Below are 20,472 nucleotides of genomic sequence, written 5' to 3' on the forward strand. Positions count from 1 at the left end.
TCAGTGCCAGCTGGTCGCATTGGACTTGGTTGATCCTCATCCGTCTCATTTCGCACATCTCCTGCGCTATCAGGTCGAGTGGGCATAGACCAGCTATGATGAGCGCCGCATCTTCTGAGACTGTCCTGAAGACAGAGCAGACTCGAAGAGCACACAAGCGGTACGTGGAGTTACTGCTTCGTACGTATGAAGCGTGTTGGAATGCATCGCGTCAAATTGTCGTGCCATATAAGAGGATAGACCTCACTACTACAGCCAGGGAATGTCTTTTCTGCTGTCTTGGTCCTCCAATGTTCGCCATTATTCTAGCCAGGGTTGCTGTCGCGGTCGCAGCTTTGTTGCTAGTGTACTCCAAGTGGTCTCGAAAGCTAATTCGATAGTCTACCAAGACGCCTAAGTATTTTATGTATGGCTTTAACTTGATTATGCTGTCCCCAACTCTAATCTTGACCTTTTCAACTCTCTTTCGGCTGCTGATAAGTACGGCTTCTGTTTTATGCGCAGTTAGCTTTCGCGTCTAGCCACCTCTGAGCCTATAGCTTGTTGCGCGATATTTACAATATCCCTGAGCGTTTTCGCGGTTACAACGATTGATATATCGTCCACGAAGCCAACGAATGATGCTCTCTTGTGTACCTTTAGCCGCAAAATGCCGTCGCACATAATGTTCCACAGGAGAGGCCCTAGTACGGATCCTTGAGGCACGTCAGCTGTGACCTTGTAGACAACGATTCCGGCATCTCTGTCGTAACTTGCATCGCGCGGAGGGCGTGTAGTATGTTGTCTGTTCCCACTATATGCACAACATTTCCATACAACACAAGATAACATAATTTGAAGCATGAATGTTTTTTTCAGGGTCAGTCTCCAATCTTTTCGACGCTTCGGGTTGCATTAATACTATATATCCATTTTTAATCGGCAGTGACAATGCGATGCAGAAAACCTTTTCTTTTCTGCCGTTCAAGAAACATCTCACACGTCACCAAACGTCTCTCGATATCGCTCTCCTTCAATTGATGTGGCACCCAGTTACCTGCTTTCTGGACCATTCCCATTGCTTGGAAACGTTTTGAAGTCAGATAAAAAGGATCATTACGCTTCAAACGAATGTCACCTACTGCGATCGAGACCTCACATATACACCTTCAAATCACCAGCATATTGCTAGAGCGAAAACAAAAATAGTATCGGCAGCGACACCTCTTTTGCGAGGGCGGACACTTATTCCCATATCCAATATGCATTTTACGTTGTTTCACAATTCGCAATGGCCAAACCCTGTCCTTGCCTATCGTCCCTGCTTTTGGGTGTGCGAATGAGTATGAATTAAGACAGAAACAGACCTAACGGCAGAAAAAGTGCTCTTATCAGTTTGTGTGTTGCGTTTGATCGATTATTTAAATGTCCATGAGTGCGTCTGTATGATTTTAGAAGTGCTTGAACTCCTTTCCAGAAAAGCGGATATAATTTTTTTTTGACGCTCTGGTATACGAAAACTTGATTCATTGGAGCTCTCGACTCCGCTCCTCACTCGCCTGCGGTCTGGATTACGTGCTGAACTCATAAACCCACGCCTCATCTCCAGTAATGATGCGTTTGATCAAAAAGAATTAATGCTTGGAAATCAGGGGTTTGCCAAAATCAACACGATCCATTTTTTGCATGAAATTCAGGTTCTTTTGGAGCTACTTTGAAGCAACGTGGCGCAAACCCAAATCATTGACTACAATGTCCTGGACGGATCCATAAGCAATGTTCAAGTCCTCTGCCAGCTCTCTGATGGTTAATTTGTGGTTATTGAACAAATATTATTTCCCTTTATTGATGGTTTCATCAGTTTTCGATACGTTTGTCATCCTCGATGAACTGGATTTACGATCTCTTCTGAAGCATTCGTGTCACTGGTAAACGGCTGTTTTCTTCAGAGTAATACTCCGAAACAGTTTCGCAACATTTCAAAGGTTTCCGCCCCCCTGAATCCATTCTTAACGCAAAATTTAATACAAACTCGTTGTTGCTCGTTGAAATTCTTTTTTAAGCTGTAAAAAGTCGAAAACACGTGCAGAGGTAGATTTACTCAAGATGGCGTAGATTTTACAAATGTCAAGATATCGCCAAAGAAACAAAAAAAAAAAAAAAAATACGAAGTGAAATCATTTGCCTTAGAGCGTCATCTGGCGGTTGTTCCGGGAACTTTTTGACCGAGTTGATATTCATCCAATGAATTAAACTCACCAGACTTGGAGAATATCCTTTTAGTCTATAGAAAAGATTTAAATTTTATCGCTGCTGACGAACTGCGGGCTTTTCGGAAATCGAATTTAAGAACTGTTACAAGAATTTAAAAAAAAAATCTTTATGTATTTTAGCGTAGGTAGATCGTTTTGAAAGAGACGATGGAAAATATTTTGAAGAAGAAGCAAACATTTTAAAATTTGTCAAGGCAGTGCTACATATTTACAAGGTGGAGCAAACTTCTTCATCCAATTGTAATTTTAGCAAATGGTACGTCAATCTGACACTTGTGAACTAAACAGCTGTAGTATACAAACAGATTAGCAATGGAGTGTTTAAAAGTCAAAATAAAGATTTCCATTACTCGAAATCATTTCTTTATGTAATGAAAAAATTATACAGAAACAAAATTGGAGATTCGTTTTGTGCCACCTTGTACATATATAGCTACATAACTTTTTCAAGACATTTGGGAGGGTTTAAAAATACTCCTATCGATATCTATGACCTAATAGTTGAAAGTCTCATTTCATAGGTATCTACCTGGTATGATGAAATCTGCTTCTTTGCTAGTTTTCTTCGACAGTTGGACTTTGGTATCCATATCTTAATTACTGTGGAAAAATGCCATTACTATTAGACAATCAGTGTTAGAGGAAATCCATTCTCTACAATTTCAAAAATACTAATTTCATTCCCGGTGCCCATTTGTACACTACTTCAACACGTTGAATTTGTTAAGGAGATTGTAAATACTTTCGTAATTGAAAACCATATGAGTAGCACATTTGAGCGGTGTGGAAACTGAAGTGTCACTTCAGACAATGAATATTCATTAAGAGCTTTTGTTTTCCAGTTAACTCAGTTAATTTTATCGGCTGCCATACAAATGTGGTGATGCTCATACATATTTACTTACAAATATTTTTAAAATTAATATAAATAAAAATGTAGTTATTTAGTCTGAGTTTATGTTGCAAAAAAAGATTTAAGTTTGTTTCGTAGTTTCCTCGAGCGACTTTCTGTCAAAAGCAAACTTTTTTAATAACAAGTTCTGCTCCCACTTGAAGCAGAAATAATTCTTCAGCCGCAAGCAATATTCGCCTAAGACAAAAGTCACGAATTCGAGAAAAGCACTAGACCAGTATATAAAAAAAAAATAAAAAATATTTTTAGGACTAGTAGCGTACGATAGCATGTAAAGCTAAATTATTTGTTAAGTTAACTTAAGCGTTTATAGCGTACGACTTGAGTATTATTAATTGGTTTCACTTTCTCGTGAATAACTTGACAATCCAGCAGATTTGACGTCAGCGCGATTAATTGCAAAGCAAAATTTAAAGCTGTTTATTGAATTAGAATAAGAAACACGCCGTCTTTAAAGATGTCATTAATATTCAACGCGTGTCTGGAATATACAATACGTTAAATATACAGTTGCGTAAACAAAAATTCGGACGACTGGTAAAATTGCATTTGAAGTGCTACAAATTCTACACGGTACATGTTAAGATTCAGCGGGTGGGCTACTTTTATTTTTTCTTGTGTTTGTTTTTTTTATAAAATATTTGGAATATATATTACTTATCGGTCAATTTCTCTGATGGGAGTACCAGCTTTTAAAATAACGCGTGCGACATGCAGAGGGACTAGATTTCTACTGATCTCAACTCTAGTGATCCCGGAAATCTTTTCTCCCTTTTCTCTTAATGACATCTTGTCGCCATACTGGCGGCCTCAAGTTTTATGACGATTTGCGAATGCCGTCACCCATCACTGAGGTGGCATCGATCGCAAAGTGTTAGTATTTTTTATAGCAATACCACACTTAGTTAAATATCATTTATAGAAATATAGTTCAGAAGAAAGTTAACTTCATTGCCATTGTTTTGTTTGAATACAGACAACAAGTTGTTTTCGTAATACAATTTCCGATTTTCGATTTTTGGATTTGTCCATATTTCTAAAGCTTAATGCTTTTTTAATTTTGTGTCAAATTGTCAGATATATGGAAATTCAACGGAAAGAATTTAGTAAGAACAACTTGGAACTAGTGATGCTTTCAGCACATTTTTCTAATTTTGCTTCAAAAATCGATTTTTGTTTTTTTTTTTTACATTTTTGTATTGCTATTATTCTTTAACTTGCATCACATTACGGAGTGAAGCCCTAGGCCTCCTTATAAAAGGCTTCTGAATACGTGTTTTGTATGGAAGAAAATTCTCACCGTCTATGCAAAAAAATGTCAAAAACTCCACTGGAATTTTGAGCGTCTTCAGCTTATATTTTACAATACTGAAATGGAAATATAAAACTGCTCACCTAGAAAGTTTCTAGAAATCCGAATATAGGATTTGAAATTTTTATGAACGTTTTTGGAATTTTTGAGAATTTAAAGAAAGTTTGGTACCTTGATTTACATGGCCTTTTTTATGGGAAGAAATATATATTTACGAAAAAATTTAGCGTGACCAAAATTGTGAATATTTTAGAAGGAAGAACTAAATGTAGAAGTTTCTGGCTAGTGTAGTAGTAGTAGTATTCTTTCTTTTTTCGATTTTTTACAATATTTAGTGCATATGTAAAAGAGAGACTGATTATTAGGATTCTGTCTGTGGTCCCGTAACAAAATTTTATTGTAAACTGAGTTAAATTTCAAATAAAAAATTGAACTCGCATTTGAACTTAATTAATAAACATTTTATATTTTACAAATGTAGGAGTAACTGTGAAGAAGGCAAAAGTGTTCTAAAAATCGTCAGAGAAAATGACTTGATGGAGGCTGACTGTCCAGAGCGCATGAGTTTGAGAAACCTGTTTAAACCTGCCAAAGGCATTGGATACAGTTCATAAATGATAGGACGGATCGAAATTTGTATGAGAACAGCTTATTTTTGAGTGAAGTGAGTTTCTCATAGGATTTAAAATCAACCGAATTCGAACCCATGACAAGCATTTCCTCTAAAACTATGGTAAAAAATGGCATATATAAAGCCAGGAGCAGAACCGCTGAACATTACAAGGACCAGTTCGGAGCTGTTTCCCTTTTTGTGATGTTGCCAAGCTGATCTTATTAGATAGAAAAGTAAAGGCACTTTTCACGAATAGCCGAGATTCTGCGCTCTGTCATCGGACCAAAATGCTGGGAAATAATCGATTCTGTCTGATTATAACCACGGCTTCAAATGGACAGCGAATTTAAGGCGCATTTCATACCAACATAGAGTGCACTGCAAGTAGGTATTGGAACTTAAAGATCTCACAATTTGTTGGTAAGAGGGCAGCAATAGCGCAGGTTCTACATAGTCTGTGTGAAATCGGTGTGTAAGTTTCAGTGTATGTAAATTTTCTCATAATATTGAATCTTGCCACGTGTTTACAACTTTATGCAGTTGTATAGACAAACTTATGTAAATATGCGAAATTCGCTATTGAAAATGAACAATATTAGCGGTTTAAACTATTTACTTCACACTAATATCTTTGTTTTAATTGAAGAAAAACTATTATCAAAAGATTATTTTAATTGATGAAAAACTATTGTCAAAAGATTATTTTATTATTTTATAAAAAAAAAAATTGTTTAGAAGAAACTGCAATTTTTTTGTTTAGATGTACATTTTATTATCCACAACTGCTTGCAATACTAAACTTGTCTATGTATGCTAATTTCGGGATTTGCGGTCTTTTTTTGAGAATTGTAATTTCTTACTAAGCACATGAAATGGGTACAGAAAATTCCATTTTAAGAGCAAAAAAAAAATAATAATAAAAAAAAAACATATTCTTCAACTTTTAGCAAATATGTGTTGGCTTGAACTTTTCTGTATTTGTTTGCTTTGTAAAATTTATAAAATCAAACGCTCTGTGAAATCGGACTGTGGAACTTAACAGGAAGGACGTGAGAAATCTTTTTGGATTATATTCTATATTCTATTCTATATTTGGGAATATTCTAGGACAAAATTTTTCCAATAATTTGGCAGAAGTAGGCAATTCACCACTCACAAAGATTGCTAGATACCTTAAAACCACAGGTTGGTTCAAGGAGGACAGTGTAGAGTGAAGGGGAGGAACAGCTCTGGTGGCATCACAATGAGCCTACAGCAGGCCTAGGTGCTTCAATTGACAACCATTATACATACCTACCTACCTGGATTTCTGAATATCTTTATATAGCTTTAATATTTTAGTATTTTAATTCATTCATTTCGATCTGTCTCAATGGACCCCGAAAATACTGCGGATGCCGAAAATCCAAAAAAATTAACATCCGTTATACCTCTGTATCTCTTCATACCAACCAAACAAAAATAGGTTAGAAGTATCCGAAGCGTTGAGGCGATACTTTTATGCACGCATTCGAAACGGTCGAAATTATCTTACGCCGCGGCTGCAAAAGTGACTAAAAAATCAAACAGGTTTGTTGTGATGTGGAATCAGCGGTGTAAGTTGTACAAAAATGTTGATGACTTTCCGAGTGCAACTTGAAGCGAGTGACGACAAAAAAGCAGTATAAAATGATCGTAAAACTTTTTGACTGGGACCCTTCTTTGCGACTACGCCAAGCAGTAGTTCAGTTTTGCTAAAAAGGGAATAGATGTGAGTAACAACACCATCGACCGACGACTGAAGGAGGCGAAGATCTCCTACTGACCCATATCATCAAAACCACTGATCTCAGAAAAACACATTGAGAAACAACGAAACAAGAAAATGGCGTCACAGTATTGGACTGGCCTTCCCAGACCCCAGACGCCAATCCCATTGAAAATGTGTGGGGAACTATGAAAATGCATCTTGGCGGAAGGCGAGTCCATGATTTAAAGCTGCTCGTGCGTCAAGTTCGCAAAATCTTCCTCTTTGTCGACGAGCTACGCAGAAAAGCTGGTTCAAAGCATGAAGAAGATGCCGGGCTATACCCGACAACGATGAAGACTACATGGCTTATTGAGTAATTGCGACTCGTAGTTTTGTACATACTTTCATGTAAAAAAAATTTAAATATATATCTTTTATACTTCATGAATAATCGCGATTCCTTTTTTTGACACGGATTGTAAGTGTGTGAAAATATTTTAGTATTTCAATTCATACTACATTGACAACTCCTACGGCAGCACTTGAAAGAATACTAAACCTACCACCGATTGGCATTGCGGCAGAAGGTCTAGTAGCTAGATCTGCTGCAAGACTTAACGCAACGTGTGAATTTACGAGTAGAATATTCAGACACACCTTAATAGGAATGAGTTTTCGGACCAATACAGGTTATATGACTCCGAAATACAATTGGGTGAAGAGATTCCGAACAACAATAGCAGAAGAGAGGTGGAAAAAAGATATGAATCCGAGCTCTAATACGCTTAACATATTTACTGACGGCTCGAAAATCATGGACGGAGTAGGTGCAGGGATTTATTGTGCAAAGCTGGACATCAGGCGGCCAATTAAGCCCCTGACCACTGCAGTATTTTTCAAGCAGAAAGCCTGCAGAAATAGCACTAGCAAAGATATCGATCAATTCCAACATAAATATTTACGTTGACAGTCAAGCGGCAATAAACTCATATGGAATTTCATCTAAAAACATTCTTAGGAATGGCAGGGAGGCCATAGAATACTAGCCGCAGACAGACGGCTATACATCTATTGGGTACCCGGACATAAGGGCATTGCAGAAAACGAAATTGTAGATACGATTGCCAAAAACGCTGTTTACATACAATTCGAACAAGAAAACGGCATACTGAAACCGTTAATTACGGTATACAATGACATCGCTGCGGACATGAAACTACGTTTAGATAGGAGGTGGAATAATCTAGCCACTTGCAAACCACGAAAATCATGTGGACACAGAATGCAGATATAGGTATACGCCAGATTCGTACTAGCTCGGTCTAGAAAAGAAAGCAAAACTATCATAGGTATACTGACAGGCCACAACGCATACAAGATGGGAATTATAAATAATGATAACTCCAAATTTTGCAATGAATTGGAAGAGAGGGAAACTCTAGAACACCTTCTATGTTCTTGCCCTGCATTAGCTAGACCCCGAATGAAATGTTTAGGAGCTCTACAATATGAGAGGATAGAATGACTCTCGGGGTTTGGACTTCAGAGCTTTCTTAGATTCGCAAAAGACGCAGGTTTATTACAAGGAAGGGTAAGGGTCATGCTCCATTTGGTACCACTAAGGACCAATGGGTCTATGTGATGGCTTTCAGCCAGCCAGGGCAAGCTAACCTAACCTAAAACATTGATTTGGATCTGTCTCAATTGCATCCTTTGCTGCTCCTGTTGCGTTCTTTCAAATATAATCCAAGAAATAAGTATATATCACGAGACTTTTCGAATTTTATAGCTTTTCAAATTTTTTGTAAAATATTAACTAAGAAAGTGACGGCCCGAGTGAGACAATGCAAGTATAATACTAAGTTGTGTTTGTTGAATTCGTTTTTCGAACACATATTTTTTATTTGTTTCTTGAAGCCCTTTAAGATTTTTTACGTATGGTAAGACTTGCATTCGAAGAGCGTTTACAGATTTTGAAAATTTATATAAAAAAATAATGTTACATTAACATCGTTTCAAATAAATTATGGCGCTCATGTCTGGTCACGTGGCGCTTGAGCAGTTGGCTGGTCTTACTGTTTTTGTTTTAGTGACACATTTCCTGTTTGGGAATGCGGCTCATTTCTGGCTCAGTGCTTATGTGAGTAAGTAAAATTTTGAATTGTCATTGTGTGCAGAGCATGCCACCCACTCATATTTATATACCGGTTATAAGTATTGGAGCCAGGTGGTGCCAGGTTTTTGATTTTCTTCAACTCGTCTTTCGGTAATAGGAATGTGAAAGAAAGTTAGTTAATTTTTTAACCAATGCAGTAATTTATTCTTATACATAAATCATAAGCACTACTACTAGAACAAAAAAAAATCTTAAATATTGCCAATCAGATGAGAGTCATCTTAAGTGCCGCGCGTTCGCGCTCTTAGAAGAGTATTAATTTTTATTGATTTACTTGAGGTAGCGTTCTCGTTCTCAAGCAGACACATCCGCAGTGAGTGATAGAACAAATTTAATTTATTGTCAACTTCAAGAGCTCGCGAAGCAGTCTTGAAGTGAGAGGTAGAAGAGTACTACATTACTTGTTCAGTTGCAATGCTGAGTTAAAGTAGCCTTTGAGTAGCTTGTGTTATCTGTTTTCTTCAAGGGTAATCTATTTTATGTAAGACGCGTTCTTTGGCAAAGATGACGATGTCTGCCAGCCCAGTTATTCAAGCGAACACATGTTTCGTCGCTTCAGTTCGGCAGTTACTTGTATATTCTGACAAATTAGTAGGCACAAAAAGAGAAAGAATGTCAGAGCAAATATCTCAAAGCATTTTACTCGTCAAAATGGATTTAATGAAGACTCACACTTCTAGCTTAGGGCACATTAACCGGGAAATTGGGCTTAGTGAAGAAACAGAAGAATCAAAATTGCCCTATTTGGAGTGGTAATCCTTACGAGGCTCCTTCAAGTGGCAGTCGGTTCTTTGTTAGCTCTCACTTTAGCAGCATTCTAACAAATTTATAACAACAGCACAGTCTCTCTAATCCCATTCATTCCGGAAAAGTCCCTATTTTAAGTAGTTTCTATATGGCGCAGACCTTATTAAGCCATGCCTACATTTTGGCGACCCAAGTCAATGAAAACCATTGAAACGCTGTTCCAGCACCGATATTGATGCGAATTTGTAGTGAGTGAATCATCTTAAGAAACTGGAAAGAATTTGGTTAAGAAGTCTTATGACTTTGGACTAGTTTTTTGAAAGCCGTTCCACGCACTGGTCTATGATAATAAACCAGTTTCTACTGACAACTTGGCAACCAACTGAAATCTTTTATTAGCGAGTTAAGTTCGGCTACAGGGATTGTTTGAGAAGTAATGAGCCTTCCCACGCGGAGCGTCTGCCAAGCGATCAACCGAATCGGTTGGTGGGGGAAAATGATCGTTTGACCTTCCCTTTCCACTATAAACCGGTCCCAGTTCGCTGCCAACAGCGGTGCAGTCAACATCGCCCCGCGCGTGAAAGCTGTTTTAAAAGTGTGTTAGGATTTTGCAGTGGCGAAAATGCAGCGATCGTTGGAACAACGTTACTCGATCAAGTTTTGCGTAAATCTAAACAAAACGAGTACCGAAACCATTGGGCTACTCAAGGAGGCTTACGGGGACCAATCTCTGTCCAGGGCCCAGGTAAAACGGTGGCACAAGTCGTTCAAAGAAGGCCGGGAGGACGTCGAAGTCATCTTTTTCGACTCTCGAGGCATCGTCCGCAAGGAGTTTGTACCTCCAGGAAGAAGTGCTCCTTCGGCTGAAAAACCGCGTCGCCCGGGTTCGGCCCGACCTCGTCAACAATTGGACCCTTCATCACGACAATGCGCCGCCGCACACCGCCTTCCTCTGCACCTCTGCATTCGCCAAGATGGGGGTTCCGGTGCTCCCTACAGCCCAGACCTGCCCCCTCCCGACTTCTTCTTGTTCCCGCGTCTGAAAAGAAAGCTGAAGGGGAGGCGTTTCGACTCCATCGAGGCGATCCAAAAAACTGTGACAGTCGAATTGAACGCGATTCCGGCGGATGAGTTTAAAAAATGTTTCCTGCAGTGGAAGGACCGCTAGCAGCGGTGTATTGACGCTCAAGGGTCCTATTTTGAAGAATATTAGTTGTATAAGCCAAAAGGTTTAACAAAGCTGCTTAAAAAAAATAAGGCTCATTACTTTTCAATCAAACCCTGCTTGCTTGAAAAAGCGGTAAGAAATTGGACTGACCGAAGGGTTTTTTAACAGAAGTTTTTTCATGACAGAAATACACTCAGAGTTTTGCCATTGCCTGTCGAGGGGCGACCGCTATTAGAAAAAACTTTTTATATCATCTGATGGAATAGGCATATATTCGTAATTAATGGTAAACTGAGTGCTTAATTGTTTGTGTTTTATTTGCAAAATGTTGTTTATTTAAAAAAATCCCCCGCAGTGCTTGCATAAATTTGACGTGGAAATGGATGATTTATTGGCTCTTACTTGCTGATAAAGTCGCATTTGCAATTATTTAGTGCTAGAAATATAAACTAAATGTATATTTACCTTTCACAAGCAATGCCATTTACCAAGCGGGATTTAAGCTAATACTTCCGTTGGGTTTCTAGTGATTTGGATATTCCATTTTGAAACGCATCAGCAGACGTGTTGACGAGGTGTTTCATTTCGATTATTACTCAATGACGGGCGTTTCTTTATTTATTTATGCCGCATTAAATATTATACGGAACAAATTGGGTCACGGTGATAGCAATAACAAAGTTTCTTGAATATTTGCATTACTAATGTAAGTACCGATGCTTCGATCGATTTGCAAACGGACGTGATGCGTAGCGCTTCGCTAGAACTGTACTTTGCTCTGGTTCGCTGTTCGTTTGAGAATATAACTCGAGAAGTTAATGGAATCATACACTATAACTTGCATTGATTACTGAGCATAGTTTCAGTTAGTAATGAAAAAAAAGAAAAATATCTGAAGGAGGAGAAAAAAATGCACCTCGATATGTCTCTACTAATTTAGAACATTACTTCGTAGATAGTCTCCTGAACATAAGTCTTACCCAAATTATTGAAATTTTTAATCAGTTAAATAATTGCTAGACCTAGTATTTATAAGTGATAATAGTAATTATTGTGCTTTGTATCAAAGTGTATTACTTCAATATCCGTTGCTGGTATTAATGATATGCCTTTAGATAGTAAGCTAAAATTTTATTAGTTTTTACCTTTATCGTTTATTGATGAAACTATTTTCAACTATGAATCGTGGGATTATCTGAGCTCAAACAATTTTTAAATGGGATGAATTATTGTCCGACTTAGGCATTCACAGAAGTTTTTATTATTCTCAAAAAATAATAAATCAATAATTCAAGAGTTTTGCATTGATAATATTCCTTTAAGAAAGAGACGCTGTTGTAAATAAGCCACCTTGGCATAAGAAGCAAGTCAAGAAATAAAAAAATTCTAAAAATAAAAACCTCAAGAAACTTAAAGCAACTAGTAATCAGTATTTTTTTGTGAAATACAAGCATTTTCAAAAGAATTTTGAATAGAAATTCCAATCCTTAGATAAGAGATAAGTTTTCAACAATTGCATTCTTAGCACAGAGCGGAATTTGGAATTTTCTCAAAGCTAAAGAGTCGAGTTCGAGTATACCTGCTTCGGTGATGTGGAATAATAAATTTCTGAATATACCTCGAAGCAGCTAACTTATTTGCAGACTTTTTTATGTCAAATTATGTCTCGGTTGATGAGGCGTCCCCGGAACTTTGATCAGAGATATTATCATATCTAAATTTAGGCAACTCGGACGAGTCATCTAATTACATTTTCAATGCTAACGGGTTTTCAGCTATCTTACTCAGGAATTATTTGAATTGAATTGAATTCCTATTGAGATTATTTATAGCAAATCTTTATCTACGGACACTTTTCTAAGTGAATGGAATTTTACATTCTTCACAACTTTTTTAAAAGCAGAAGAAAAACTGAAGTTCGCAATTATAGACCGGTTTCCAAGCTATCAATCATCTCTAAACTGTTTGAATGTATTGTAAAAGATAAATTTTATTTTGCGGTTAAATCTTTAATCATCCCAAGCCAATATGGTTTTGTAGCTGGGCGTTCTACAGCTACTCATCTTGCTGTTTTTAATGAACTCTGTAAGCCATCGTTTTCTAAAGGACTCCAAGTTGACTGCACTTGCACTGACTTCTTTAAGGCATTTGACAATTTAAATTAAACATGTTATCTCACTTGGGTTTTCACTCCACCTTTCTACAATGGCTTAATTCATATTTGACGGACACACTATTCGTGGTAAAAATTGGTAGCGCAATAACGAATAACTTTGAAAAGTTTGCGTTTTATCGAATTTCTTTGTTCCTACTTCATGTGTCCCCCAAGGGAGCATCTTAGGCCCAATTCTTTTTGTTATTTTTATCAATAACATAAGCGAATGATCTCATTTACCTTTTCTTGCTCTTCACGTATGATTTAAACATTTTTTCATTTGTTAAGAACTCAAGGGATGCTCAAAAGCTTCAACTCGACTTGAACAATCTTCACCGATCGTACATGAAGTTGCGTCTGTACTTGAATATTAAAAAAATATTTCTAGTTCAAAATTTCGTTGCGCCAATACATTTCTAACACACCCCACACCATTTCTAATAATGTACTACAAAGTGTAGCAGAGTTTAGGGATTTTGAAAATTTATTCGATACGAAATTTTCTTGAAGTGGTTTCGTTAATTTTATTCTTTCAAAATCGTTCTCGGTTCTAGCGTTCATTCATCGCAATGCGTCTGAGTTTTCTGACCCTTACACATATGAACTGCTGTTTACGGCTCTTGTACTTTTTTTTTTTAAGCAGGCAATACATTTCCTAGGATTTGAGTCCCCTGTTTTAATAATTCTTGGCTAAGGCTAATTCATCTGGAATCTCTGGAATAAAGAAGAACAGTCTCTTCACTTTTGTTTATTTTGCGTGTTGTTAGTACCCTCGTCGACTGTTCTGTTCTACTCGAGCGGATAAGCTGTAATGCTCCACAAAGAAGTCTTCCCAGTATTTACCCTTATTATGGGGAAAAATTTAAGACTAAATTTGCGGGTAATGCACCCGTTGATTAATTTTGTGAGAATTTTTAATGTAGTTGCTTAATATTGTATTTATATCGATAGCTAATATTTTAGTTGCCAAAGTTGGCTTGTTTTCCTTCACATCTTTGTCTAGTTTGTGCGGTAATTTGTACTTTAGATTTTTAAAACAAAATAAATAAATAAAAATTTTGAATAAAATAATTACATTTCGCTCGAAAAACTAATTTTTTATAAAGTAGAAAAATAAATATAAAAATAATGCAAAGAACTTTCAAACTTTAAAAAGCTCTAGACCAACATTTTTAGCAATGAAAATATCTCAGAATTATTGAATTATTTGATAAAAAATCAGTTTATTTCTTATTACACTGTTATTTGAATAACGGTACACCAATAGTCTATGCTACAACAATTACTTGATTGTCCCAATTGACACCAACCTTTTTTAAATTCCTCAGATGTTCCTTTGAATTGTCTTAGTATATATGGAATTATGTAATTTCTTCAAATGAAATATTCTCGAGAATAAATAGTTCATTTTACAAGTGACAGCTTAAACGGAAATTGTAAATTATTATTACAGGGAATTGGCTTTGTCAGTATCGACTCGTATAATGGTTTTGTTGCCACATCGCATCACGCCATCAATCGAACCTTTCAATGCTGTGCAATTCATTCGACGATGCGGAAGAAGCAGATAAAGTAGCGCTCGAGCGAAAATAAAATATTTGTACTCAGTGCACATTTCAGAAATATCACAGTTTTTAGCACCTACACAAGATTTCTTTCGCAAAGTTGCCGGTCACTTTTGCTAATTTTCAAGTAAGAACAAAAGAAAAAAATTACAGCAAATTCAAAGAAAAAACTGTATTAATGAGTTCAAAAATTGAGTAGAATTTGATGTGGATAGTGACATTTTTAAAATTGTTTGAGGATTTATGATTCAGTATGATTCCAAATTTGAGTAAACATATTTTTTAGTAAACTTTTTTGTCATTTTGTTATGTCCAATAACTATCAGCCCACCTCATAACATAAGTAGTAACAACAACAATATTTTTTTATATGCACCTCAGTTTTGGACGAAGTTATAGCTTTTACGGGCGGTCAGCTGACTTTATGAGCTATTCATTGAAAGTAATAGCTCTTCTCATTCTAAAATTGTCCTACTTTTCTCCAGTAGGGTTGCGGTCGTAGGAATGATTAATATCATATTTTAACATATAGGTATTAACAGCATAACCCAATAAATACCTATATGTGTATATAGCGACGGATACGTGGGCAGAGTACAACAAGCTGAGAGCTGACGAGCTGTTAGGAAAGCCAACAACAGACATCTTTAGAATTACGTCAACAATAAGCGGCCATTGGCCTATCGGAGACTATGCTAGGACGATAGGGTGACCGTATAACGATAGATGGAGAAGCTGCAACCAAGTGGATTCTAGGAAGAAAATCTTCCACTATCTGTGTGAGTGCTTAAGTCTGGGTGTCCTCCGACATAGAATGCTGGGAAAATTCTCAATGAACAACTTGGTAGAAATTGCAGGAAAGAAAAAATATGACATATTTATAGTCAAATCAAGATGGCTTGTCTAAATAATAATAGTGGTTCTACTAGTGGTGTACAACAATAGTAATTTTCATGTTAATTGAGTCTGGGGCGTCACCCAGGCAGTACCTCAACCAACCAACCAATATAAATATTTTACTAAAGAGATCGAAGTCCTTGTTATTTAATTTTCAAGAAATTCGCGATCTATAAAAGAATTATTCACTTTAGGTTAATTTATTTATATTGCTGCCCATGAGCAGGCCGACTTGGGCGGACAATCTAAATTTCGTCCCTTGTAATTGTGACGATAAAAAGGAGAAATACAGCAAAAAGGAAATGGGAGAGGGATCCTGTTGGAGGGTTACGGAGTTTACCGAACGATGACTGTTTATGGTTACGCTAACCCCTTCATCCTACTGATGAAATTCATTTGGAGTGCTATATCTAATTCAGCTATATCCGCAGAAGTAGCAAAAAAGTGTTGACTAAGATGTCTCAATATCAGTCCAATGAGAACGTATAGTTGAGCAAGAAGGGCTGAGATGATTGCACCTCATCATCCAGGCAATTGCTGTAGAAAGGACTCGTAGCAATATTGGGTCTCCCAGCATGGACATTTAAAGATCAATGTCCGGAAAGGGCTCCCAAAAAGTTCGAGAGCTGCATCTATCTTAGTTTTAGAAGTTCCCCCGAGCGCATTTGATCTACCCGTGCCTTGTTTGCATACTTGTCCAGCGCTTACTGCTCCTTTCCACTGGTTTTAATCAATTACGGTAGCTCATCAAACTGCTTGGTATTTCCCTCTATGTCCCTGAGGCCAGGTACTCAAATGTGCCTAATATCTTAGTATTTGGATGCAGCCGAGAGGTAAGCCAGGTATTGTTAGACTCATTTTGAGCATACCAACATCAGGGCTCCCTTTTCCGTTTGACGTTTCGGAGTAACTGCACAAAGAAGCAATCAATGAACTGCTTCATTGATTGCGGCTACCTCCGCTTGGAGAACACTTCAATGGCCTGTTAGCCTGAATGTGAGCTTCATAGGAGATGGAGAAGGGAGCTCTTCGTAAATATTTCTACACCCACCTTTACATCTAACTTAGAGGAATCCGCGAACAGGTTCATCAGGCATGGTCTCCAAACGCTGCATCCCATCCACTATTGCCACTAAAATGCATGGAGAATGTTCCACTCAGACCCAGAGTGGGGGGCATTAATCAATCACCAGTCTAAGGATACTGGAGTGTCCGTAGCTTTGGTTTAGTGTGTCAGGCGAGCCTCTGAATTTGATTGCAGCGCGTGGAGTGGCAGTTTTGCCTGCAATGTCCACGGGTACCAGATAAGTTTTGAAAACTCAATTAGAAATAGATGGAACCCTAGATATTTTGGATCATATACAGTTTTAATTATTTAAAGATCTGCTCAATTCAGAGGCAATATCTTTCAGAAAAATCTTTCTACACCGGGTGAAGCTTCATGTTCCGTTACTATAGAGTAGTCACTCTGTTACAGCTGCCGTCGGTATATAATATCAGCCATGAAAGTGTTGTGTATAAACCTTCAAAGACTGAGAACGAGGTTCGTACTACCTTGATGCGGCGGATGGGCAATGACCAGAACGATTTTGTTGGGAATCTCGCTTTGTTACAATTTTTTGAAGTGCCAACAGCAACTGAGAAACGCTGTCAATCGACTTTTCCTAAAGTGACCACGTGCGTAAAAACGCTCTTGTTTGATAATAACTTCTTCTTATGTTAATGATTTTCTACCCACCAGTACTTCTGCCTAGGTTGACCATGAAGAGCCTGACGTATGACTTTCGCGTATAAACCAAGTTGATGCAATTTTCATCTACAATTGCGAGATAAAGAGGCAAACACCAAATCTTAAATAATTTTTGTGTAAACAGTAAGCAAACCAATTTCAGCAAAATATCATTATCAACACATCCATATTATGTATGCTGATTTGCTTGCTTATCAACTCATATAAATTGCAAGGAGCGTAAAATTGTTATCGAAAAAGGCAATCTTTATGCATTCGTAGCTTTATTCGCACAAATTTTTAGCCTACAACAAAATTGAGCTTATGCTTGATGCTTGGCTTTTGTATGATGGTGCGTATTTCTAATTGTACACATAATTGTAAATTTACATATTTATGTTTTTATGTAGGCTTAGAACCAGGGTTTGAAGAACTTTTTATTTTTTTACTTAAACTTTTAATTTAATTTTTTTAATTTCGTTTAGCTAATTAATAGAGTAATGTGTGTATGTATGCAACTCTAAGGCAAAAATATAATAAATAAAAAATTTCTATCAAAATATCGCTCGTTTTCAAGAAGAAAAAAAAAATTATTAAACATTAAATTTTTTTTCGCTATTGGGTGTTCGCTATTTTATTAATCAAAATGAAATTTCGCCACAAAATTGCTCGAATAAAACACAGCGTTCTATATACCGCTTAGCTTACGAAATAATGTAAATCAAAAACTAAAGGCGTGATACAAAACTAAGTTTCATCAAACTTTTTCGTTATTGCGATATTTACAAATGTCGAAGCTCAAACAAAAATAGCCCCAAACGCCAAAATGAAAATTCGCAAAGAAAAACAAATGATTCCCATGGTAGCCATATACTGACCACAGGCGCTGTGCCTTGTGATTACTCCCCCAGTACTCTCAAGTCCTTCCTACTAAATTTTGGAAGAAAGCTCGTTAATTTTCTGTCTGCTTCTTTCACAAAGTACTTGGTTACACTGGAGGGCCCCAACTCAAACCAACGTCTTCTAGGGGCAGACCTCATGGAGTTGTCAATGCATAGTCGAATCGATGCAGAATTGATACCTAGAAAAGGTTCAGGGCCTAGTGGTATGTTTTCAGAGCCTTCATTAGACAGTTTATCAGCCAACTTGTGACTCGTAATATTATAAAATCCAGGCACCCAAATAAGACAAACTTTGTTATGTTTGGCAATACTGTTCAGTTTTAGCGCATTCAGTTTTTGTCACAGCTCAGTTTTGTAACTTCCCCGACTTATTGCGAAGCGCAGCGTGGGTTAGGAAGGGCTCTTATGGCAGGTTGAGTACTACCCCGCCACCTTTTCGCAATTAGTCAGTATGCTACATTCAAGATGGCATAGACTTCCGTTAAGAATACCGTAGCCATCTGTCCTGTAGTGTAGCAGCTCTTGGAGTCTTCAAAGTGGTAGATAATCTGACAACACGTAGTTGAAACGTCATTGAAGTTACAAGGACCCATTAAGTAAATTCCACTATCAAAACTTTTGCCCAAAAAATTCTTTGAAATCCACGCAGGGTTGAATTATATGTTTGCAGTTCCGGTTTCCTATGGTATCATAAAGTTGAACATCTTTAGAATTAAAAAGTTTTATTTAAGTTTTCTTGGGACCACAAGTCCTCGCTGCTTATATTTAAAAACCAGCAACCTGCTTTTTGTTATTACGTATTCCTGCCCACTATCTTAACATTATCTTCACCTCTTCACCTTGTTATTGTTTTTGTTGTACTTACTGTGCATGCTCACCACTCAGGCAGCGCGGTTTTCTGCCCGTTTTGCTTTTTCAAAAAATTTCGCAAAACACCAGATTTCACAATTTTTCTGCGAATTTTCTTTGTTTTGCTTGCTCTATGTTTAAGAAAATTACACTGCCCCTTGTTATTGTTGTTATTACTATTGTGATATAGTTGCAGCTTGCACAATCACTTTATTTGGTATTAAATTTTATTCAACCTTTTTTGCATTTTCCTCTGCAATCGTAAAATACTCGTAAAAGTTATTGCTCACAACAACGTCACGTCACTTAATTTTCTCTTCTGGCTGCAAATGAAAAATTGAGCTTTGGACTGCCTGGAGACCGAATGGCAAGATGAACCCGTGAATTTTACTGCTTTGACTTCCTGCACCGAGCACACGCGATTAATAATTTGGTTTCAAATTTTCTTGAAATTTCTTGCGATTTTTACGTCACACGCGCCTTAAATTTTCAATCGACTCGATCGATGGTGTACAAAGCGTGTCGAAGCTAAGATTATTAAATGTACCCGCCGCCAACCGCTCGCTCATTCACACACGACTACTTTGTTTGCGCGACCGCCTGCAACTGAAACTATCAGCAGTGCTCCCCAATAGTTACATCGCATCCGTGTGATACTTGGCTAGTCGGTAGGTGTTGTGCGATTTCGTTTTTTGTTTTTTTTGCATTTATGTTTTGCTCGAAAATCTGTCTAAACTATCTACAGATCTGTGCAAAATCGCTCAAGCCAAAAGCCCTATGTGAGATGACTTGCCGCTTTTTGATCTCTACCGTTCATTGTTTTTACGCTCTCTACTTCTCACACGCGCACACTCGTTCTCTGCTTTTTCCTCACTTGGAAAGTTCCCTTGTTTGTGGCGCTTTTGGCGTGCTTAATTTCATGCTGCTCTTCCACCGATCGCGTGTCAGCAGTGTTGTTGATTTTGCAAATATTTGTTTACCAACATGTTGCGTTGTTCACAAGTTCGATGGTTCGCTGGTTCGATCGTTGGTTTATTTGTTGATGCAGCGGGTCGATGCGTTTGAACCTTTTAGCAGTAGTTGCTTTGTATGGAATGTATTTATTGTTGGCAAATAGTGTTTGTATAATTGTTTATTAGCTTTCAGTTAACACTCGGATTGTTTATTTATTTTGATTTTTTGTTTTTGGAGATTGGAGATTGGGAGTGACCCCCCTACTACGCTTAGACGCGGTGGAGCGTCGAATTATGTTTGGTGTGTTATACAATTGTTTAGATTGTTGTTTTTGTTTGTTATTCAAAAGCCTGCCAATATCAATATTATCAAATTGTGCATATTATGTATCTAGAGATTGAGCTTTTCCGCGATAACTGAATATCTGCATGCGGAAACGAAAATTTGGTTTTTCCGCAATGGCGTGTTAATTTTTTTCCTCCAAATGTGACAATTCTATTCGCCGTCGAGA

At 37.4% G+C, this 20,472-nt stretch overlaps 1 protein-coding gene across 5 annotated transcripts in view; it reads right to left on the reverse strand.

Moving 5' to 3' along the window:
* LOC128860873 (organic solute transporter alpha-like protein) overlaps window positions 1-19,646 on the reverse strand; it is a 74,121-nt gene extending 54,475 nt beyond the window's left edge. The window contains exon 1 of one of the 5 annotated variants that reach the window (XM_054098660.1): window positions 19,244-19,646. The gene's annotated coding sequence lies outside the window, so the exon portion shown is untranslated. Of the gene's footprint in view, window positions 1-11,375; window positions 11,529-18,997 lie in introns of those variants that run through there. The other 4 variants (XM_054098659.1, XM_054098656.1, XM_054098657.1 and 1 more) reach the window with 4 other exon arrangements.
* Between the last annotated feature and the right edge of the window lie 826 nt (window positions 19,647-20,472).

Source organism: Anastrepha ludens, chromosome 4 (assembly GCF_028408465.1).
Source record: "Anastrepha ludens isolate Willacy chromosome 4, idAnaLude1.1, whole genome shotgun sequence".
NCBI classification, from domain to species: Eukaryota; Metazoa; Arthropoda; class Insecta; order Diptera; family Tephritidae; genus Anastrepha; species Anastrepha ludens.